This window comes from Sphaerodactylus townsendi, linkage group LG03 (assembly GCF_021028975.2).
Source record: "Sphaerodactylus townsendi isolate TG3544 linkage group LG03, MPM_Stown_v2.3, whole genome shotgun sequence".
NCBI classification, from domain to species: domain Eukaryota; kingdom Metazoa; phylum Chordata; class Lepidosauria; order Squamata; family Sphaerodactylidae; genus Sphaerodactylus; species Sphaerodactylus townsendi.
In genome coordinates, this window is record NC_059427.1 from 172,104,578 (window position 1) to 172,128,568 (window position 23,991).

The window sequence follows — 23,991 nt, forward strand, 5'->3', positions numbered from 1 at the left end:
ACTCCTAGACTGCCTGCCCAGTTCTTTGGAATTAGGATTAAATTCTTCATTCTCTAGCCAGTTTCTCAGGTGGCGTACGCTGATACTGAATTTGATTTTGAACTGATTAAATTACACATGAAAGAAAACAATGATTGAGGCATGAAGATCTCTCCATCGTATGAACTGGCCTACTACAAGTGATGTAGGTGGATCCATTGACCTCAGTGCTGCGTTGATTTGATCGAACATGCTTAAGACTGCTAAATCCTAAATGCCATTCATTTCAATGTTCTGCAGCAGGGGTGTCCAACTCTGGCACCCCAGATCAGAGGCGTACCTAGACAAACCTGAGCCCTGGGCAAAACCTGAGTTGGATGCCCCCCTCCCCCCCATGGGCATCCACCCCACCATGACTCCAAATTTTTTTTTTGCACCAGGTCATTTCTAAATCATCATCACATTATAGAAAATGCCCCAACTCACAAATCTGAACACAGCAATGGTGAAATACACAGGTTCTTTGATAGAGACTGGTGAGATAAAAGGTACGAAAGGCTGAGAATCAATGAATTGCAGTACCTGAAAGGGATTAACCCAGTTCAGGGAGTTACATTATTAGTCGCAATTGCTATATGGAGCCTTCACGTTCAAAGGCAGTATGCCTCTCGGGGAGGCGAGGGCGTGGAGATGGAAAAGCGGACCCAATTAGTAACCCCCTCTCGGCACACACAAATAATTAATAACCCACTCTCGGGAACTGGTGAGAACCTGCTGGATCCCACCTCTGCCCCAGATGTTCGTGGACTACAATTCCCATCAGTCCCTGCTAGCATGGCCAATTAATATTCAGATGGAATTGTCTGGAAGTTATTATTTTTTTTACTGGCCATAGTATAAATTGGTGTCTTCCTTAATTTAAAAGGCTTCTCTATTCAATAGCAAGAGGGCTCCTGTGAGAACATTGTGTTAATCAAATGTATTAGACTCGAGGGCCAATAGAACTTGGTGTCAGGTGCACTTGAATAAAAAAAGCGTGGTGGGCTTCAGGTTAGAAAATAAAGATTCACCAAATCTCTTACGAAAGGGGTCAAGTGCTTCTATCTTCCTCTATGCCAGTGATGGCGATCCTATGGCACGGGTGCCAGAGGTGGCACTCAGAGCCCTCTCTGTGGGCACGTGCAAAAAGAGTCGCCCCCCCCCCCATCTAGGCTGGCCTGGGCTGCTAGGCTCGATTATTAGCATTAAACATAAGACCTAGTTTTGGGGAAGCAGTGTAGGTAACCCTGTTAAGCGCCGTTAAACCCCACTGATTTTCATGCAACGAACTAAAGCACAATCCTTTACCTGGGAGTAAGCTTGATTGCTGGCAATGGGGCTTGCTTCTGAGTAAACCCTCCTAGGGTTGTGATTCACCCGTTGGAAGAGTTGCACGGTTGCTTCAATGCAAAGCCGCCGACTACCACCAAGCTTACTCCTGAGTAACGCGTGCCTCGGAGCCAACCGTTTTTTCTAAACTAAAACCTCAGTATTCAGGTTAAATTGCCGTGTTGGCACTTTGCGATAAATAAGTGGGTTTTGGGTTGCAATTTGGGCACTCGGTCTCAAGAAGATTCGCCATCACTGCTCTATGCAGTGATGATGATACCAAATATTTTATACTCACTCCCAAGGGTGTGTAAACTTAGCAGTGCTTGCATACTGAATTTAAACCTTTCATTTAAAAATGTGTCATGTTTGAAGGATAGCTGGTGCATTTGAAGAGCATGTAAACTGCAGTTTTGACTCTTAAAATGAATGGGCCATAACCAGAGGTCTTCCGTCAGACTCATCATGCCCTCACTCAGCCCCTTTTGGAGAAAGCTCCAAAATTTGAGAAATGTTTGGGATTTTGCTTCTGCTCCTATTGACTGTGGTTTAAATCCTACCCATGCAAAAGCTTTCTTTTGTCTGTTAGTTTTGAAGATCAAGCCGTCGTGTTTTTACAGAAGTCAAATGGGAAATGTGTTGTCACGCTAAATATTAATTCCATAACGTATTTCGCTTGCAGCGTATTTTTCAGCACGTGGAGCTATTCAGATTTATGAGCTCTTACTTATGTACTGTTTGTAGGCATTTTCAGCCTTGGGCCTTCAGTGGCAAATCTGGAGAGAGAAAAAGGAAGAGTCAAAGGTGTAATTTCCATTTCTGTTATCATTTTTGTAACTTAACGAAAATGCGCCTAGAACAGAGGTGTCCAACTCTGGCGCTTCAGATGTTCATGGGCAACAATTCCCATCAGCCCCTGCTGGCATGGCCAACTCTGGCGTTTCAGATGTTCATGGACTACAATTCCCATCAGCCCCTGCTGGCATGGCCAACTCTGGTGCTTCAGATGTTCATGGACTACAATTCCCATCAGCCCCTGCTGGCATGGCCAACTCTGGTGCTTCAGATGTTCATGGACTACAATTCCCATCAGCCCCTGCTGGCATGGCCAACTCTGGTGCTTCAGATGTTCATGGACAACAATTCCCATCAGCCTCTGCTGGCATGGCCAACTCTGGTGCTTCAGATGTTCATGGATTACAATTCCCATTAGCCTTCCAGCAGGGGCTACAATTCCCATCAGCATTCCAGCAGGGGCTGATGGGAATTGTAGTCCATGAACATCTGAAGCGCCAGAGTTGGACACCCATAGCCTAGATTCGAACTGCCTAGAAATATTACAGTATTTTCCTCGTGTTGTATCCTTGTGGCTGACTTTTGATGCCCAGTGTTTCGTAACGTGTTACGTCCGTCTGTACATGAGCGCAAACATTTCATTGTGCAAGCAAATAGTTATGGCCTCATCTGGCCCCAGTGAGAATCAGTGGACGCAGCTTTGTGAGGCAATGTAGTAATTTTGTTCCTGCATGCAGCTAGGTTGCAAAACTACCATCCAGCTGGGCTGCTTAGTCTCGGAGTCTGACCTGAGCTGCTAGTCCCAAAGTTGGCTCATTATCATTCCCTAAGTAATCTCGCTGCCAGTGGTGATGAACATCTCTTTATAACCCAGTAAGCCGTGCTCTATATTTAGCCCATAAATCTAGGGTGAGTAACATTCCTCATTGTGCACAGTATGCATCTGGGTGGGATAGGAGCATGCCGTTACATTACTATCATGAGAAGTTGCAGCCCAGACTCTGTAAAATATGGGCACGAATTGCTGTCATTTTTGTTACCGCGCTGCTCAGGGTAACACTTTCCTTGCTCTAGAGTATCCCGCTCTCGGCAGCGCCCAGGAACCCAAGCAAGACCCGACAAGGCTTGGATAAATAAAAGAGATTTATTGAGATGCTGACGTAAGTGTCAGCACCTCCCTTCCGCACAAACACTGCGCTGCCTAGCAGCCTTACAATCCCTTAAGTACACTTTCTCCCGTCGGGAGCCCGGGAGAACCAAAGACAGCCCACCATCATTCAAAACAACCAATCATTCATTTGCAACATGCAGGAACCAATCAGTGTCCGATAGGCATCCTCTTCCCAAGTTTCGCGCCAGAGCAGGGCGAGGCGATGACGTGTCCACTGGCGGGGGACACACAAAGGTTTTCTCCAGGTGTCCGGGGTCAGGAAGCCAAGAGCGTTGACGTGAGTCCCCTTATCTGCCTGCTGACGAGATTAGGCAGGGCAAGGCGCTTCGGCTGAGGTTTCCCTTTGTCCGTGTGCATCAGGGGACTTTACACGTGAATGGGATAAGTCCGGGTGGGGCAGAGATGGCTCTCTGCCCTGGGCCAAGGAGGTTCCATACAAGCACAAAATACAGGGAAACTTACAAATCCTATTTCTACTTAATACAAATCAGTTCCTACCTAAACAAATACAGGACAGAATAAATTTTCCAATCGTTTTTAGTTCAGACATATTCCAGGAGCGGGATTCTCTCCTGGCTCCGCTATCATTTTCACACTGTGTTCACGAGTGGTTACTTTTCCTGTGTGCTTACGTCACCTATCCTTGTGAGTTTTTTTTAAATTGGATTTTAAGATCCCTTTCCACATGTTTTTTTTGAATTATACAAATGCTTCTGCAAGATGTTCATCCCATACATGATAAATACAAGAAAGAGCAAAACATGTTACTACCAGAAAGACAGATGCAAGGCTGCTTAGGGGTCCTTAGTATGGGCTGGATCATGCAGGATTAGGGGAAAGCTCTTGCCACCGGAGGAAAATACCTTCAGAAGCGGAACGGATCCAAATCTTTATCTGTGGGAGACTGGATGTGCTTGATCTCCCTCCCACTAGGAAGAAATAACCAAGTTTTGTAAGCTTGAGTCTATAGTTGTAGGGTTTTTGATTCCTCTGTGTGCGGGAATAAAAGCTGCATACAACATCATCCCCCTTCCCCTTCCACACATGCAGAATAATGCACATTCAATCCACTTTCACAACTGTTTGAAAGTGGGGGCTGCTATTCTGCACAATAAAATCCAGCTTCAAAGTGCATTGAAAGTGGATTGAAAGTGCATTATTCTGCTTGTGCAGAAGGGGCCTAAAAGAGTTGCATTTTCCTAGCAGGTGTGATATAGCAGGAAGAGAGGCAAATATCTCTTTCGGGATTCTGATGCTGGAAACACCAAAGTGAAGAGCAAGCTGTTTCAGACATCTACTGCCTCCTTTCCCCTCCTCCCTTTGGATGGTTTATGTAATGTTCTCAACAGTTTTTTTTTAAATATTGTATTTAAGTACTTGTGGTTCTTTGTACGCTATTTGTTTATAGCACTGATATTTTGTAACTATTGGCTACTGGGGAAAAATCAAAAGGACAGAAAGTTGTTATAAAGCAGTGGTTCTCAACCGTCCTAATGCCGCGACCCTTTAATACAGTTCTTCATGTTGTGGTGACCCCCAACCATAAAATTATTTGTGTCTCGGTTCCTAAGACCATCGGAAATATGTGTTTTCCGATGGTCTTAGGCGACCCCTGTGAAAGGGTCGTTCGACCCCCAAACCAGGAGCAGCAGTGGCATAAGAGGTTAAGAGCTCTGGAGGAACTGGGTTTGATTCCCAGCTCTGCCGCCTGACTTGCCATTGAAGGCCCAAAGCTGTGGAGGCTTATCTGGGGAATTCAGATTAGCCTGTACACTCCCACACACGCCAGCTGGGTGACCTTGGGCTAGTCACAGCTTCTCAGAGCTCTCTCAGCCCCACCCACCTCACAGGGTGTTTGTTGTGAGGGGGGAAGGGCAAGGAGCTTGTAAGCCCCTTTGAGTCTCCTGCAGGAGAGAAAGGGGGGATAAAAATCCAAACTCCTCCTCCTCCTCCTCCTCCTCCCCTCCTCCTCCTCCCCTCCTCCTCCTCCTCCTCCTCCTCCTTCTTCTTCTTCTTCTTCTTCTTCTTCTTCTTCTTCTTCTTCTTCTTCTTCTTCTTCTTCTTCTTCTTCTTCTTCTTCTTCTTCTTCGGGGTCGCAACCCACAGGTTGAGAACCGCTGTTATAAAGAAACCCGTTTTCCTTTTTCCCGTTCACATGCTTGCCAAGCAGGCAGTGATTGGAGCCCATGGAAACAATCCGGGTTGCTTTCCTGCCTTCGCACGGAGATGCTTCTCTTTTAAAAAAATTTCCTGCAACACGAGCGTAGCTGTACAAGGCATGAAGAAATGAAACCCACAGCCATGCCGATTGTCCCACAATACAGTCAACTGCATCTGCGTAGCTTTGCAGGCGCAACACGCGAAAGAAAAAGGGACCTCCCTGCCACAGCAGGTGGATTCTCCTTGACTGTGGACGGTGCAGTGGTAGGGAGAGAGATTTGTGTGGGAGCAGCTCTAACCTGGGGTTTTGCAAAATTGCTGGTTTGGCAATTTTCAAAAATTCTGGGTTGAGGGAAATAAAATGAGGCAGACTCGTTCTGCGGGGTGGGACCTATACAAAGTGTCCCCCCTCAAATGGTTTAAATAGGTCGATTCCGCACACGAGTAAAATAGGTTCAACCCAGTTCCCTGAGAAGGGTACTAACCTAGGTCGAAGCCATTGTTGTTCCCCACTGCAACCAGCTTGATCCCAGCTCGGAGGGCGGAATCATCCTGTGCCTCTTCGCCGCTCCGTTCCGATTGGCTACTGTTCTACGGCCATGTTCCATCTATCCCCACAGACGTTATAAAAAAAACTGCCACAGGAATGGAGGGACGAAGGTGGCATTTTTTGATTGGCCAGCTGTATGCATGCCCGAAACACTCAGCTGTGATTGGTTGAATGGGGGACTCCTGGCACCAGAGATTCCGCACTTTACTGGAATCGAGCTGAGTTCGAGCGTGGTTCCCTGAAAAAGTAGTAGTTCCCAACTGGAGTCGGAAATTTGACCGTTACACGGGGCGAAGCTGGTACAAAACCACGTCGATCCCAGTGGTTGTGCGGAGCACTTAGGTCGAACGCAGCTCGAACTTAGGTCGATAACGCAATTGCGGAATCGACCATAGTGTCATACATCTGTTGTATTTGCTGAATCCACCTATGCTGAAAAGAGAAGCGGGACAACTGGATGGGGGTGTCACCCAGCAGTGGAGGGTGTTTCTTCTTTTTTTACCCAGCAAGTTCTAATTCAGTTTTTCCTGTCATATGACTGCAATGTCATGGACTTGCAACTCAGTGGATCTATTGCTGCCTCAGGGCGTGTGTGTTAAAGTTCAGCTCTGGGCCTAGAGGAAATGGAAACCATTGTTCTGAAATTACCACTGAAGTCGGGTCTTGGTCTGTGAGGCAGTGCCATGAGCCCTTGGCCAGTGGTGCTCAGTCCTTCGCTTCAGAAGGATGGGAAGACTCAACCTCCCTGCACCTCTAAGGTGACCTCTGTCTGATGGAAACAAGCAGTGCTCATTTCAATGTATTGTCGAAGGCTTTCATGGCCGGAATCACTGTGTGGTTTCCGTGCTGTATGGCCGTGTTCTAGCAGCATTCTCTCCTGACGGTTCGCCTGCATCTGTGGCTGGCATCTTCAGAGGATCTGATAGTAGGAATGGAAAGCAAGTGGAGTATATATACCTGTTGGAGTGTCCAGGATGGGGGAAAGAACCATTGTCTGTTAACAAGTTAAGGGTGCAAGTAGCAAGCCCTCACCTATTGACCTTGCTATCTTCATTGTTACTCACATGCTAATGGGTGGATCCCATTCATCACATGTAAATCTAGTTTGCTAATTGCACCCTTTACTTGTTAACAGACAATGGTTCTTTTCCCCCACCCTGGACACTCCAACAGTTATATATACTCCACTTGCTTTCCTACCAGTGGTGTACCTAGGCAAACTGGAGCCTTGGGCAAAACCTGAGTTTGATGCCCCCCCCATGGGTGACCACCCTCCCCCACAATGACCAAACAATGATTTTTTTCCACCAGGTCGTTTCAAAGTCACCATCACATTATAGAACATGCCCCAACTCACTTTCAGTGGTGACTTTGAATCTGAACACAGCAGGGGGTACCTGCTGTCAGGGGTGCGATTATTAAGATAGCAGCACCAAAATTTCATAGTATCTTCATGAGACCCTACTGATGATACCACCCAGGTTTGGTGAAGTTTGGTTCATGGGGTCCAAAGTTATGGACCCTCAAAGGTGTAGCCCCATCTCCTATTAGCTCCCATTGGAAACAATGGTGGACGGGGCACTCCCTTTGGGAGTCCATAACTTTGGACTCCCTAAACCAGGGGTAGGGAACCTGCGGCTCGAGAGCCGCATGCGGCTCTTCTGCCCTTGCACTGCGGCTCCGCGAGCCGAGCCGCTGACCCCATCCTTGCCCGCCCTGCAGGGAGCAGGGCAGGTGCACCAACTGCCCACAGCCGGCTGCGCCGCGCCGCGGGCTTCCCCTCTCACCCACCCCATTGGAGCGGGACGGGCGCTTTCCCGGCAGCTGGCGAGGCTGAGCCACTGGCTCCATCCTTGCTCACCCTGCAGGCAGCAGGGCGGGCGCACTAATTGCCCGCGGCCGGCTGGGCCGTGCCGTGGGCTTCCCCTCTCACCTGCCCCGTTCGAGCGGGGCGGGCGCTTTCCCGGCAGTCGGTGAGGCCGCGCCACAGGCTTCCCCTCTCGCCCTCCCTGTTCGAGCGGGGTGGGTGCTTTCCCGGTGGCCGGCGAGGCCGAGCCGCCAAGCTTCATCCTTGCCCGCCCTGCAGGTAGCAGGGCAGGCGCACCAACTGCCCGCAGCCGGCTGGGCCACACTGCGGGCTTCCCCTCTCGCCCACCCCGTTGGAGCAGGGTGGGCACTTTCCCGGCGGGCGCATCCATGCGCTTCTCAGAATGAGCGGAGTAAAAGGTAAAAAAACCCCAATATATGCAGTGATCTTTATTTTAAATGTTAAAAATGATTTGCGGCTCCAAGTGTTTTCTTTTCCCGTGGAAAATGGGTCCAAATGGCTCTTTGAGTGTTAAAGGTTCCCTACCCTTGCTCTAAACCAAACCTCACCAAACCTGGGTGATATCATCAGGATAGTCTCTCGAAAAATCCCTGAAATTTTGGTGCTGCTAGCCTTAAAACTGCGCCCCTGTAGACCAAAATTGGAAAAAACACTGAAAATACAAAACAATCTCACAAACGAACCTGCATTTCTGGTGCCCACCACAGGGGGCGCCCTAAGTAACTGCCCACTTTGCCCAATGGGAGGAACGCCTCTGTTTCCTACTGTCACATTCTCTGAAGATGCCAGCCACAGATGCAGGCGAAACGTCAGGAGAGAATGCTGCTAGAACACGGCCGTACAGCCCGGAAACCACACAGCACCCCAATGCTCACTTCTCTGAGCCAACACGAATTGCTGTCCCATCTGTGGTTAGGGCCAGCACATCTGTGCTGCCCCTTGACAACGAGGACATTTTCCAGCATGTACCATCTGGTTCTGAGGACTTGGGGATAGGAGCAACAGCCGCAGAAGGCCATTGCTTTCACCTCCTGCATGTGAGCTCCCAAAAGCACCTGGTGGGCCACTGCGAGTAGTAGAGAGCTGGACTAGATGGACTCTGGTCTGATTCAGCTGGCTTGTTCTTATGTTCTTATAGGGAAAGGTAATTTTACTCCTGAATATACTATTTTCTGCAATTCAGCTGTTAACTTCGTTCTGCATTCCTTATCCAGCAAAGGATTTCTGGGAATGGTTCTTCGGTCCTGCTGTAGATCTCTGACTCCGCTCTCATGCTATTTCAGGGATCCCTACCCACCAGGAAAAGCATTTAGGGGACTATTTTCGGATGTAGCAAATGTTCTGGAGATGTACCGTGGGATCCAACCTGTAGTCTGGGAGGAACTGAACTATCAAAAATAATTAGCCCCTCATGAGTTGAGGAAATACATCTCTGTGGTATTGTTATAAAAAAAGAATCATGAAAATCAGTCTCCAGGCCTTTAGTGAATTGGTGGTGAAACATTTATTGCCTGTGAGCAATAAGTCTACTCTAGGTGGAAAACTAGGTGTATTGAAATGCTGTTTGCTACAAGAAATCTGCTGTTCTCTGGGGTAACCTGGTGTGGGCTTTTAGCACTTATTTGTATCCCACCTTTCCCACAGAATATTTTGCTTTTTGTCCTTCTGTCCCTCCTCCCGCCAGTAGCCAATTGTTACAAAATATCAGTGCGATAATTGTGCACAAAGAACCACTAGTACTTAAACACAGTATTCTTAAATAGAACTGTTAAGAACATTACACAAACCATCAAAAGGGACCAAATGTTCTTCGGTGTCATATTTTTAATTTTTGAAGAAGCTGTTATTTTCACTGATATCACAGGATCCCTTGCGTTCCTCCCCCAGTAGTCAATAGTTATAAAATATCAGTGCTAATATCACACTGATATCACAGGATCCCTTGGCTTAATTAACCATCCTGTTTTGTTGGAGAGTTTATATGTTTTTGAGCAGCAATGTAAAAATAGAACCAGGGGGCATACACCAAAAATGCTGGGGGGAAGAATTAGGACTAATAAAAGGAAACACTTCTTCACGCAACGTGTGATTGGTGTTTGGAATATGCTGCCCCAGGAGATGGTGATGGCCACTAACCTGGATAGCTTTAAAAAGGGCTTGGACAGATTTATGGAGGAGAAGTCGATCTGTGGCTACCAATCTTGATCCTCCTTGATCTGAGATTGCAAATGCCTTAGGAGACCAGGTGCTCGGGAGCAGCAGCAGCAGCAGAAGGCCATTGCTTTCACACCCTGCATGTGAGCTCCCAAAGGCACCTGGTGGGCCACTGTGCGTAGCAGAGTGCTGGACTAGATGGACTCTGGTCTGATCCAGCTGGTTTGTTCTTATGTTCTTATCTGTTGAGCTGCTGGTATATTAAGTACTAATTCTTGGTCTTTTAACAGGTATGTTGCTACATCATTCAAAAGGGGGTTGGGAAATCTGGTTTCAAGGGCCTTCTCACGTTTTATCCATATACTCACTGTTGAAGCAGACTAGGTTTGTAACTGGCCTACAGTCACGTAGCAAGCTACAGGAAGAGGAGGATTTAAACCTAGATCCAAGCACCCGCAATTTATCCCTACACGAGTGATCTTCAACACTTGTGTTGGGGCCCTCAGGCTGGGTTATAGAGCCCCACCTGGTGGGTAGTGAGCCATCATTGTACCTGTGTTCAGAAGAGCACCTCAGAAGCTTCCAAATGTGCAGGTGGTGAAGCAAGGTTGTTCAGTGGTAGATAATTCACCGTTGATCTTTGACTATGGCACAGGTGTCAAACTCGTGGCCCCCCAGACATCTGGAGGGTCACTGTGGTATACATCCTGGTGCCCAACCTGTGATTCTTGTCCCCTGCTTCTTTGGTTGTCCGCTTCTAGTCCTGACCTTAACCCTGGTGAAGTCGTAACATTCAGCCCATTCTATACAGCAAATGTATAACGTTTTCATGTTTACATGCATGCCATGCAGGCAGTGATTGGAGGCCACGGACACGACCGCTGAAGTAGGGACTTGGTCTGTGAGGCCATGCCATGAGCCCTCGGTTAGCAGTGCTTCAACATCCTTCTGCTTTTCTGAACTTCTGCCTTCTTGCTTGCTTTGCATGCAGACAGAATGGCAATAACATTCAAACTATATGTCTACCGGTTCTTGCTCCTGCGAGCAGTTCTAAGGTTGCTGTAGCTGCTTGCGCTGGAACTGTTTCCTCCCTTATCCCTCCCTCCACCGAGTCAATACACAAACACGGGTAGAAGCGTTTGTCTTGACGCAAGGATTCATGGTGGGTTCAGGAAAGAGGAGCTGCGGATCGGCAAGGCTGCCATTGCTGGCTGGGAGGGGGATGGCGGAAGAGGATGTCATCAGAAGGGGCCAGGGTGCCTTAAAAGGCAGGGACAAGCCCCACGCCCCCTCTTCCACCAGCAGCTGACGGCAAGTTTCCCACCCACCTCTCCCTTTAGGACACTCAGATAGCGATGCTGCATGTCTTCCTTGTCGTAGCCCAATGGGCAGGTTGCGCATGGGAACTGATCTGTGGGGAGAAAATTCTATTTTCTATGTTTAAGTTACCCCTGTGCCAGCCTGCGTTTATGTGTGAGAGGATTGTGTGTGCCTGTCTGTGTAACTAGATTCCCAGCCAGTTTTTGAGTTCCCTCCATTTTTGTTAAAGGGACTCTGAAGGACATTCCCCTCAGACCAAGTGTGTGTATGTGAGGTGGGATCCTTAATGTTTTGGCAAACCAGTAGCAGTTTGGGGGATTTCTAGTTTTCTTTTCTTTTTATGGTGGCAGCGAAGTAAAATAAGAAGATTCCTTTGCCCTAGTCTGAAGGATAGTGTGGGGATCCTTGAATCTCTCTCTCTCTCTCACCCTCCTTCTTCTCCTAACGGGGTCTTGAAGTTTTGAAAGGGCCTCTCTCTTTCCCCGCTTATCCTTTATCCTTTACACACCCCTTGGCAGCAAAAGGATGTTCAGCATGTGGCCCTCTGCCCAGCTGAGTCCAGCAGAAAACCTAGCAAGTGGCCGTCCCGCCCTGCTGAGTTAAAAGGTGACATCTTCCTCCAACAGCCTATGCTGCGCCTTATGCTTCGTAATTGTATATGTGTTAATAAACGGTTTGGCTATGGCCAAATTTTACCCCACAGCTACATATGTTGAGCAATTTTTTCAGGGGAAAAAGGTGGGGGTATCCTCGGACAGCAGCAACAGGGCCTACATCAAATCCCCCTGCGTCTGAACTGTCAGAACATGTGTTTAGATGAGCAAAATCTAAATGACAGCTGGACCCTCCTACTAGCAGGTGCCGTGTGCATAATTAGGACTGAGTGCACAACATGTACCGTGTGCAAAACCTGATAAGGTGAGGGCACCTGATTGGTACCACATTTGTATATAGATAGCACAGACAACTGAGTGATGTGTGCCTGAAAACACCTGTGGTCTGGCGAAGCACTTTGTCAGTAGATAGCAATAAATAGAACTGCACTGGTGACTGTGTGTCTGTCAGTTCTTGTCTACATTGCGTCCTGCAAGGTGGTCTACTCCGAGTAAATCCGCTGCTTCAACATGAACTTCCCCATTCTCTTCAGTGGAGCAGCTGAATATGTGCATAATGGTGCCTGCCTGAAGCGGCTCCTTCAAGTGAGATGAATGGAGACCATCACCGGCACATAAGCTCCATGTGCATCTGCAAAACTGACCTACATTTTATCCATATTTGGTTCTGAGCTAATACCCCCCCCCCCTTAGCTTATACAACAACTTGCCATTTAATCCAGATGATTTCAGCTGCCTCAAGCTAGGCCGGTTTCTTTTGGCTGTAGGATAGATCTGATGGGAACTGTCCTTACAAAGAAGCTGATTGGAGACTCCTCTTTGCAAATGAGCATTGGATTGGCGACACCGTTTTCTAATTGAATTCCTTCTATACAGTGTGGTGTGACGGTGAATACTGTCCTGTGCAGGGCCGGCCTCAGGAGCTGCAGGGCCCAATTGGGAATATTTGGGGGGGGGGGGGCAGCAGGTTCACAGCCAAGGTCTGTAGAATCTTTCTTTATGAGCATTGTAATCTCTAAGAAGAAAACGTATGGCAACAGTAGGGTTAGAAAGTCTTTGTTGTTTTGGAATTTGGTGATACCTTCCGTTGGTAGAGGCTGAAGGAAAACGGTTGAATCTGGCTAACATAAATGCTCGACGGTGGGCAACCGGTAAAGTAGCTGCTAGGTAATTGGCTATAACTCCATACTTGGGAAGGATGCCCAAAGCTCGAGGAGAACAGACTGGAATTTTTGATGAATAGAAAGCCTGGCGTTCATGGTCTTTCAGTCTGTCTTTGATTAGGATCGTAGAATCATAGCAGCTACAATGGTATACTGTGTAAATTAAGCTTATAATGGGATTTTCTAGCACATCTGCTTTAAGGACTGGGCGAATTTCATTTCTGTATCACGCACTCCCCTGACAGCAGTTTTAATGCACCTTAAATGTACCTTAAATGTAAATTGACAGGTGCAAGAGTGCACTGAAAATATAAAGGTTACTTGGGAGTGGAACCAGCTGATCATTTTGAATGCGAAAGTGGCAATCCCTCTGTAATTAACATTATTTAATTCAAATGCACAAAAAAAAATATTCAGAGTATACACCAACACTACTGACTTTTTAGGAATTCAGGAGAAAATTATAATTGTTGCGGTGCTCTGTAAAACCTGAAACGTGGTGTTTGGTGTATGCTGCAGCCTGCAATGTTGTGTGTACTTGGCAAGACTAGAGTAGAGTCCCCTTAAGCACAGGGCCCAGTTGGGAGCAATTGGTCCAACTGGCTTAAAACTGTCCCTGGTCCTGTGGCGCAGTGGTTAAGAGCAGGTGCATTCTAATCTGGAGGAACCGGGTTTGATTCCCCGCTGTGCCACTTGAGCTGTGGAGGCTTATCTGGGGAATTCAGATTAGCCTGTGCACTCCCACACACGCCAGCTGGGTGACCTTGGGCTAGCCCAGGGCTAGCCCAATTGGCCATGCTGGCAGGGACTGATGGGATTTGTAGTCCATATCTGGAGAGCCGCAGGTTGCAGACCCCTGGGATAGTCACAGCTTCTCAGAGCTCTCTCAGCCCCACCCACCTCACAGGGTGTTTGTTGTGAGGGGGAAGGGCAAGGAGATTGGAAGCCCCTACAGGGCAAGGAGATTGGAAGTCTCCTACAGGAGAGAAAGGGGGGATATAAATCCAAACTCTTCTTTGTAGTCTATCTTATTCCATTTTTTCCCTCATTTCTTCATGGCTGTATTTCATTCGTGCCCCGGCCTGGATGGCCCAGGCTAGCCCGATCTCATCAGATATCAGGAGCTAAGCAGGGTCAGTCCTGGCTTGTAATTGGATGAGAGACCACCAAGGAAGACCGGGGTTGCTATTGTAGAGGATGGCAGTAGCAAACCACCTTCGTTAGTCTCTTGCCTTGAAAACCCTACTGGGTTGCCATAAGTTGGCTGTGGCTTGATGGCGCTTTACATACACGCACTCACCCACATTTCCTTCCTTGTGAGGGTAGAAGGGATTGACAGCTCCCGTCTGCAGGATTCTTTGCAGCCCAGAAATACTTCCAGTTACATGAAGTTGTTTTATCCTGAATCCGTCCATTAATTTATAATGACATCCGATAGCAAACTTTCAAATTTGAGGCCTTGGACAGGGGACTTTCCCAGCCCTCTAACCTGAGACATTTTCAGTTGGAAATGCCAGTATGGTTGTCAGGTGAGGCCTAGCAACTGGCCAAGGGTGGGAACTTATTAATGATGAGAGTCCTGTTGCCCTATTGATAGAGTGTCCCTGCAGAGGCGTTGCTAGGGAAAATGGAGCCCACTGCAAAATCTGAGTTTTGCTCCCCCCCCCCCCAATGTTTGTTTGTTTGTTTAGTGTTTTTTCAGTTTTTGGCCTGCAGGGGGCGCAGTTTTTAGGCAAGCAGCATCAAAATTTCAGAGTATCTTTAGGAGACTATCCAGGTTTGGTGAAGTTTGGTTCAGGGGGTCCAAAGTTATGGACTCTCAAAGGTGTAGCCCCCATCTCCTATTAGCTCCTATTGGAAACAATGGGGGATGGGGCACCCCCTTTGGGAATCCATAACTTTGGACCGCCTGAACAAAACCTCACCTAACTTGGGTGATATCATCAGGAGAGTCCCCCAAAAACTCCCTGAAAATTTGGTGCTGCTAGCCTAAAAACTGCACCCCCTGCAGGCCAAAAACTGAAAACACTCAAAAATACAAAAAACAAACTTGAAAATTTTGCTGTCGGGAGCCCAGGCGGGAGACCAGTGCAACACGCACCCCCCTGTCCCCTTGTAGCTACGCCTCTGGTCCCCTGGCAACTTACTGATACCTCTTTCAGGTGCATGGGGAGTAATGTCTTTCTGTCAGTATGCTACCGACAGTTCCCCTATTTACCTGCTGTTTCTTCACACACAGCCCCCACCAGGCAGCTGAATAGGAATGGGGATATACCCACAAGGAATGTGGGGATCCCCTGGCCCCAATGGGGGAGTGGCAGCCCTAAATGCCTAGGACCGAGCTTGTGACCTTATATGTGTTATGCTACTGAACTGCTGCTATTCTGCGTGGGCATTCATGCAACTAAAAATTTTTTTTACAGCTGTGATTTTGCGCCTAAGCATTCTTTGCACCTAACTTTCAAACTGTATTTGTGCATCTGCTTATGGTATCTCTAAATATGGTCCCAAACTTAAAATTTTCACTCCATACCTGCCATCTCTCATGAGAGCTGAGGTGTGCTTGAGCTACACTTCGCATTTCACACATAATTTTGTGATTTAGAAACGCAATCCTGAGCAATGCAGCAGCATTCCTTAGAACTTCCTTCTGCTCTCCCTGCCCCAGTTACGTATCTTCCACTTTTGGAGATCTGTCTGTTGTACAATTTCCAGAAAGATGATGGGACTGAAAAAGAGCTGTGCCTTTATATCGTGCAGACGTGGGCGACTGAGCAGTGTGTGTGCAAGTCAGTTTTATTTTCTGCTACAAATGCCTCTTGCTAGCTTTCCTTGGGCCATTTTTGATTGTTGTTTATTTGAGTGTACTCAGAACAGACTTTCAAAGAGCGACTAGTCTGGTTCCCTGTAACCTGCACAAACTACCTGCTAGTGAACCGACCAAAGCAGTATATGTGACATGGAAGAATATATTCTAGACCAGTGGTGGTGAACCTATGGCACGGGTACCAGAAGTGCCCCCCCCCCCCCACATCTAGGCTGGCCTGGGCCACTGGGTTCAATTATTAGCATTAAACCTAAAACCTAGTTTTGGGGAAGCAGTGTAGATAACCCTATTAAGCGCTGTTAAACCCCACTGATTTTCATGGGAAGAACTAAAGCACGATCCTTTATCTGGGAATAAGCTCTGTTGCTGGCAATGGGGCTTGCTTCTGAGTAAATCCTCCTAGGGTCGTGATTCACCCGTTGGAAGAGTTGCACGGTTGCTTCAAAGCAAAACCACTGACTACCGCCAAGCTTACTCCCGAGTAACGCTTGCCTTGGAGCCAACCATTTTTTCTAAACTACGACCTCACTATTCAGGTTAAATTGCCGTGTTGGCACTTTGTGATAAATAAGTGGGTTTTGGGTTGCAATTTTGGCACTCGGTCTCGAAAAGGTTTGCCATCACTGTTCTAAACTGTCAAGGGCTCCTTCCGCACATGCAGAATAATGCACTTTCAATCCACTTTCAATGCACCTTTGCAGCTGTGTGGAATGGCAAAATCCAAGTGGATTGAAAGCGTGTTATTCTGCCTGAGTGGAAGTGGCCACAGTGCTACACATACTTAACATACACAAGGACAGGCGATACACTTGCAGACTGTTCATTTATTTGTATGGCTGGCTATGCTGTGGAATTCCCACACACCTCCGCACAGATTCTTCAGTAATCTGTTGTTTTTACTTTTTCCTGTCTTGTGTGATGAGGGATATGGTACAGAATGCTCAGCAACTTCCCAGAGATTCAGAACATCTACAGTGCAGTCCAAATCAGAAACACACCTTTCTAAGCATGTTAAAATCAGTGGGTTTAGAAGGTTGTCAGCCTAATTAGGATTGTGCTGCTAGAATGCTCATCTGGTGGAGGTTAAACCTAACCAGAGAACTAGAGCTGGTATGTGCATCTTTACACCTGACTTGATGTCGTAATTTTCCATAAAGGCACTCATGCCTTACTGTAAGGAGGGTGTATCAGAGGAGTGGTGCTTCCATATAAAAGTCTGTGGGAACTTTAGATCCATCACATCTTTGGAGACCGCTGGAATTCTAATCCAGGTTCAAGTGAACTGTCACACCCTGTTTCTTTATTTTATTAACTGTATCCACATTTCTCACCATCACGCAACTTAGAGTGCACAATGTAAATCAATAAAAGTCCATACAAAGAGATGTTTAATAAACACAGCATAGATCAATACAATCTCTATGGTGGATTCCGCACAGCATCCTTTATTTTTGAATCCGGGTCTATTTTATTCCATTTTCGTCCTTTGCATGGGTGCCTGTTTTCTGTGAAGGAATTGAGTTGAAGTCAGGGGGAAACAATCCGTTTTCTTTTAGCCCATTCACATGAACCCGCTATTTTTTTCACAACGCAAGCAGAACTCCGCAGGAGCAAGCATCCCATTTTTCCTGCATTCTGATTGGCTGTTCCATCACCACAGCCCCACCTCTGCCTGTTCCTGCCCTCTGCGGAGGGAGCGCTTCAATTGGTGGAGAATCTACAGCAGCCCCAGGAGCTCAAGTGGGACCCCACCCTCCCATTTCTCCAGCATGGAGCCATCTAATGAGTACTGTATTAGGAACAGGTTTTCTGACTTCAGAATAAGCATAGCATTAGGCATGATACAGAGTGGATATAATGAAGAAAAATGGTATTATTGGGCTTCTACAAAGCCAGAACTGATGATGTACTGAATGAATGGAGGCAGCTAGTTTCTAGACCCTTCATCCTGTAACGTGGGGTCAATTGAGAGCATGTGACTGTCCCAAGGTCACCCAGCAAACTTTCATGCCTAAATGGGGATTCAAACCCCATTCTCCCAGATCCTAGGCTGACACTTTATTCCCTATATGGCACGGGTGCCAGAGGTGGCACTCAGAGCCCTCTCTGTGGGCATGCACAAACAGAGTCCCCCCCCCCCACATCTAGGGTGGCCTGGGCAGCTGGGCTCGATTTTTAGCATTAAACCTAATTTTGGGGAAGCAGTGTGGGTAACCCTGTTAAGCACTGTTAAACCCCACTGATTTTCATGGGAAGAACTAAAGTGCAATCCTTTACCTGGGAGTAAGCTCGGTTGCTGGCAATGGGGCTTGCTTCTGAGTAAACCCTCCTAGGATCATGATTCACCCATTGGAAGAGTTGCACGGTTGCTTCAAAGCAAAGCCACTGACTACCACCAAGCTTACTCCCGAGTAACGCATGCCTTGGAGCCAACCGTATTTCCTAAACGAAAACCTCAGTATTCAGGTTAAATTGCCGTGTTGGCACTTTGTGATAAATAAGTGGGTTTTGGGTTGCAATTAGGGCACTTGGTCTCAAAATTAGGGCACTTTGCCATCACTGCCCTATACCACACTGGTTCATCTCAAAAGATGGGTTTGAAATCAAGAAACACAGGTACCCAATCAGACAAAGGTTCAGGGAGAAGGGGCCTGCTTTTTTCCTTCAGTATCCTGAGTCTCATTAGCTTATTTGAGTAATATCTTTGGGTTTCTATCCCATTTTTTTCCTTCTTCATGGAATTCAAGATGCAAAGCCTCCAGGGCCCCTTCTGGACACACAAGACGACTCAGGTTCGACTCGTGTCGGCGGAATCGTACCTCAACTTGAGTCCTCCCATTCCTCCACAAGGAAGCTGACTCATGTCTCCGGAGCCGAGCTCAGAGGGCGGGACCACCTCCCCACGCTGCGTTCTGATTGGGGCCAGTCTCCCTTTCTGCGCATGCCCAAAACTTTTCATGCCGCCACGAGTCTCCTGTTCTGCGTGTGGGCAAAATACTGAGCTGTGATTGGCTGGCTGGCAGAGTCGAGTTGACGGAGATTCCGCACTCTGTCGGCTTCGGCTCAAGCGCAACCCGAGTCCGCCAGTCGACTCGACCCCCCAGTCGAGCTCAGAAATTCAACGGCGAAAGGGGGATGAGTCGAGTCAGACACGAGTCCGACGCTACGTCTGTGCGGAGGACTCGGGTCAGACTCAAGTCGATCTAAGGTCAACTCCTACAATGCGGGAGGGGCCCAGGTCTGCCCAGATCAGATCCATCTTAATCGACTCAAAATTTATGTATCGTGCCCAATCCAACCAAACCACGGGATTTCAACCACAAACCACAAGAAGCACCAAAAATCACAAGAGTTCAGTCCTTCCGGGAAGTTTGTTAATCCATTACTCTTGACAGTTGTACGTGATGCTGATCTGATTCCCCACCCCCACTGCTAGTATCATTGTCATCTCATGGAAATTGTTGCTGGCACAAAGATTTCTCACAGAGATTCACATTCACTCACTGCTGCCCACATGGCTGCGGTTTTGCCTGGCTCTCCGTTAACACTGCTTGACTGTTATTATAACAGTTATGGGCCGGGGGTGGGGATGCGTAAAGGAATCTACGGCTCCCAAACAAGCTGTAGCAAAAATGCAGGGAAGGCTTAGACAGATAAATCAGAGTCTGGCTTTGTGGTGCTAAGCATCCAATAAGCACACAGCAATTAGAGATGTTTTCCATGGGGTGAGTGAGAAGAGTTTGGGTTTATATCCCGGGTTTTCTCAACTATAAGGAGTCTCAAAGCAGCTTACAAACGCCTTCCCTTCCTCTCCCCGAGACAGATTTATTTCTTTATTTGGATTTCATAGACCGCCTCATCCCCAAAAGGCTCTAGGCGGCTTACAACAACAACAACATCCATAATCAATAACTAAAACAACAATTAAAAACCCTTAAAATTCAATAAGCAGCATATCAATCTCTAAACAGAGACATCTTAAAAATCCCATGTTGGTGGCGCCCGTTCCTAAGATCGGGAGGGGACGGCAGTGCCAAAAGATGAAAAAGGCATTGCCGAGGATGGCGAAATATGGCAGGGGCCTCACAAGGGGGCAGATACCTTGTGAGGTAAGTGAGGCTGAGAGATTTCCGAAGAACACCCCAAGGTCACCCAGCAGGATTCATGTGTAGGAACAGGGGAACAAATCCAGTTCACCAGATAAGAGTCCGCTACTCATATGGAGAAATGGGGAATCAAACCTGGTTCTCCAAATCAGAATCCTCCTCCTCCTCTTAACCATTACACCAGCCATTCTCAACCAGGGTTCCCTGGTACCCTGGGGTGCTGTCAGCATGTCCCAGGGGTACCGCGGCAACACTACCGCCCCTCCCCCCTAATTTTTGTGGTGTCTCCCACTGGCGCCAGCAAGGACATGGAGCTGGCCCAAGGGGCAGGGCCAGCCACAAGGTCAGCAGCCACCACCACCCCCAGTGCTACCCTTTACCCTGTGAGGGGAAGGTGGGTGTGTGGCAAGCAGGGGCAATGGGAGGGGAAGGTGGAGGGTGGCGGCGGGGTACCGTGAAACACTGCATTACACCATGCAGGTTGGGAAACTCCATTACACCATGCAGGGTTTATATAAGAAAGGAAGGAAGTGCCAAACTGCTGTCCTGTCAGACTCGGGATAGCCATTTTAGATTAATCTGATAACATGGGATCCAGCCCGACCGACCTTGGTCCTCCGAAACATAAACCAGGCAACTCTGGATGATCAAAGCAAAATCCTTGTCTTCAGATTAGAATAACACACGACTTAGTGTGAAGTTGGAATAAAAAAGGGTCTAGAAACTCGCTGCCTCCATTCATTCAGTACACCATCCGTTCTGGCTTTGTAGAAGCCCAATAATACCATTTTTCTTCATTATATCCACTCATGCCTAGTGCTATGCTTATTCTGAAGTCAGAAAACCTGTTCCTAATACAGTACTCATTAGATGGCTCCATGCTGGAGAAATGGGAGGGTGGGGTCCCACTTGAGCTCTTAAGGCCGCTGTAGATTCTCCACCAATTGAAGCGCTCCCTCCGCAGAGGGCAGGAACAGGCAGAGGTGGGGCTGTGGTGATGGAACAGCCAATCAGAATGCAGGAAAAATGGGATGCTTGTGCCTGCGGAGTTCTGCTTGCATTGTGAAAAAAATAGCTGGTTCATGTGAATGGGCTAAAAGAAAACGGATTGTTTCCCTGTAAGGGAGGCAAAAAAGGATTATGAGGAACGCATGGCTGTGAACATCAAAACCAGCAACAAACAGTTCTTCAAGTACATCAAAAGCAGGAAGCCAGCAAGGGAAGCGGTAGGCCCGTTAGATGACAAAGGAACAAAGGGTGTGCTAAAAGATGACAGGGAGATTGCAGAAAAGCTGAATGAATTCTTTGCATCTGTCTTCACCCAAGAGGAGGTGAGGAAAATTCCTGCACCTGAACCAAGCTTCTTAGGAGGCAAATCCGAGGAACTAACGAAGATAGTGGTAGACAAGGAAGAAGTTCTGGCAGCCATTGATAAACTAAATGCTACCAAATCCCCTGGCCCAGATTGCATTCACCCAAGCAGTGGCGAATTTGCCTAGGGACGTGGGGTACCCCTTGTCCCCGGGCGCAACAATTTCTGTCATGTGGGGGGCGCCAAAATGTCCACCCACAAACTGCAGCATTTTGCCAGCAAGCTTTACACCACCAGTCGGCTCAGGCTGCCTCAGCCCCGCCCACTCTGGACGGTGGCCCACTGGCCCAGTCCCATTGTGTAGTGTGCTCCAAGTCCCAGCTCCCAGCAAGCCGGGGAGCTCCGCCTCCCTCCGCACTCCAGCATGCCTTGCCTTGTCCCCGGCTGACTGGTCGGGCACAGGGAAGGGTAAGTCGAGCCTGTCGCCCCTGGAGCCTGTAGTGCAGCAGCAGCACAAGCTAACATTGGGAAGAAACAGGCTTTTGCTTCCTGCAGACTTCCAGCCCGTCTCCCCCACATCACCTGGTGGGTGGTAAGCCGCCCCTGCCCCGCTTTTCTCTTTGCACTGTGCCCCACCTCGGCATGTTTGGAGGCCAGCTGGTGCGCTTGGCTGCTGACCAGGTAAGTAAAGACCGGCCTGGCAATGAGGGGTGGAGGGCACTCGGCCAGCCGCCATGCCCCCCCTCCCCCTCGGCCCTTCCCCTGGTGTTGGGCCGCTGCCTCCTTTCAAAACCAGGTGCCAGCTTCTTCCCTCGAAGCCGCGAGCGCAGGCACCCAACCTGCGTGGTGCGGCTCACCAAGCCCACAGGCAGCCTGAGCCCAGTGGGAGCGCCACGGGCGTCCCTTTGACGCAACTCCCAAGGGGCAGTCACAGCTAAGCGGAGGGAGAGAACGGAGGAGAGGTTTGTCAGCTCGATGGCTGGGCTGGTCCATCGCTCCTCCCCCTCTCCTCGCTAGGCCAGTTCGACTCTAGCAAGGCAGGTGTGGGCAGGTGCAAGGCTGGATTACGCGCAGGGGACGACAGCTCTTTGTCCTTGCGGAGGAGGAGGAGGGCGACCTGGGATGCTCCTTCAGAGCCTGTTTGGCTGCTTTCTTTCTCTCTCTCTCTCTCTCACTCCCTCCCCTCCTCTTTCTTCTTGCCAGCTGAAATGGGCAGACGGGGTGGGCAGCGAGCTTTCAGGAAGGGAACCCACATCTCTTCAGCTGCTAAGCCTTTGCAGAAAGCTGGGAACAGGGCTGGTGTTTCCGTTAAAAGCAGGTGCCCTGGGACACAGCGCCCCAGTAGTGTGCTGGCCCTCCCACCAGCATTCCATTGGGGGGTGAGGTAGGGTTGCCACAAGTTCCAGGAGGATTTGGGGAGGATGGGGTCTCAGTGGGGTTGCAATGCCCCACAGTGGGTTGCAATGCTACCCAAAGCATCTGTTTTCTCCTGGAGAACTGGGATCTCACGCGTGGTCTGGAGAGGAGCTTTCGTCATTCCAGGGGAGCTCCAGGTCCCACCTGGGGTCTGGCAATGGCATCTTTAGCCCCCTGTCGCCCAGTCAGCTCCTCAGGGATCCACTCAGCGCAGCTCTTGACCACTGGAAGGTTCCCGGGGCAGTGGCCCATCAAGAAGATCCTGGTATGTTATTAGGAAAGTTTCAATCTCCCCCTGGCTGTTGACTCACCCCAGGGTTTTCATAAAGCCAGCCCTATGGTGAAAGCTCTCCACCACCACTTCCCCCCACACCACACAATAATGCCATACCACAATTTCAAAGAGCAGTGATTTGAAGTGTTGTCAGCTTCTTACCTTGTGCGAATTTGGCTTGCTGTTTTATTCATTCCATGCATTTATTGGCAAAGTGCCTATGTTCCCCTTTCTCACTAAGGCTGGAGGTGGATTACCCAAGGCCAAACAGTGCCATCAACAGGATGGGATATCCAGTAAGCAATGCAATCGGCAAGTGTGTGTGTGTGTGTGTGTGTGTGTGTGTGTGTGTGTGTGTGTGTGTGTCTTGAGTGCCATCAAGTTGCAGCCCGCTGCCTCATCCGCTGCCAGTGACGCTTGCTTCTGGAAAACCCATTCCAAGGGCCAGTGGTGCTTGCAGTGGGTGAGGCGGCGGGTAAGCCAAGCTGAGGAGAGGCCTTATAAGCCCAGTTTTCCCAATTCTTGGAATTTCAATCTTAGTAGATTTCCAGGTTGCAATTTTTGGGAGAAAGGCAGTGTAATAAATTAAAGGCACAAAGATTTTACTTAAAAGATGTAGCACCCCCCCTAGCTTGTTGGATCCCCAGTGAAGTTTGGGTCATAAACCTTCTCTTTGTCAGCCAGTCCTTTTTTTCCATCCACATACTGTTTTCTCAAATCTTTACTTTTCTCTTCTCTTGGCCTGGTCTGTCCTGTTTTCTTTTCAGCTGATCTGGCCTCCAGTTCCAACCAACATAATTCTGCATCTCAGTGTCCTCACCTTTGCCACTCTCTAAAAGTGAACAGGCGTTCCTGTTTGTAGAACTACATAAAAGCTGAGGGATGGAGCCAGGATTGTCCAAAGAGAGATATTCTCCTATACCAATTAAAACAAGAATACTAGAACAGATTTTG

At 48.4% G+C, this 23,991-nt stretch overlaps 1 protein-coding gene across 3 annotated transcripts in view; it reads left to right on the forward strand.

The window, feature by feature from the left end:
- The window catches only part of RHBDL3 (rhomboid like 3), a 258,878-nt gene that overhangs the window by 17,554 nt on the left and 217,333 nt on the right, over positions 1–23,991 (forward strand). The gene's annotated exons all lie outside the window — the stretch shown is intronic.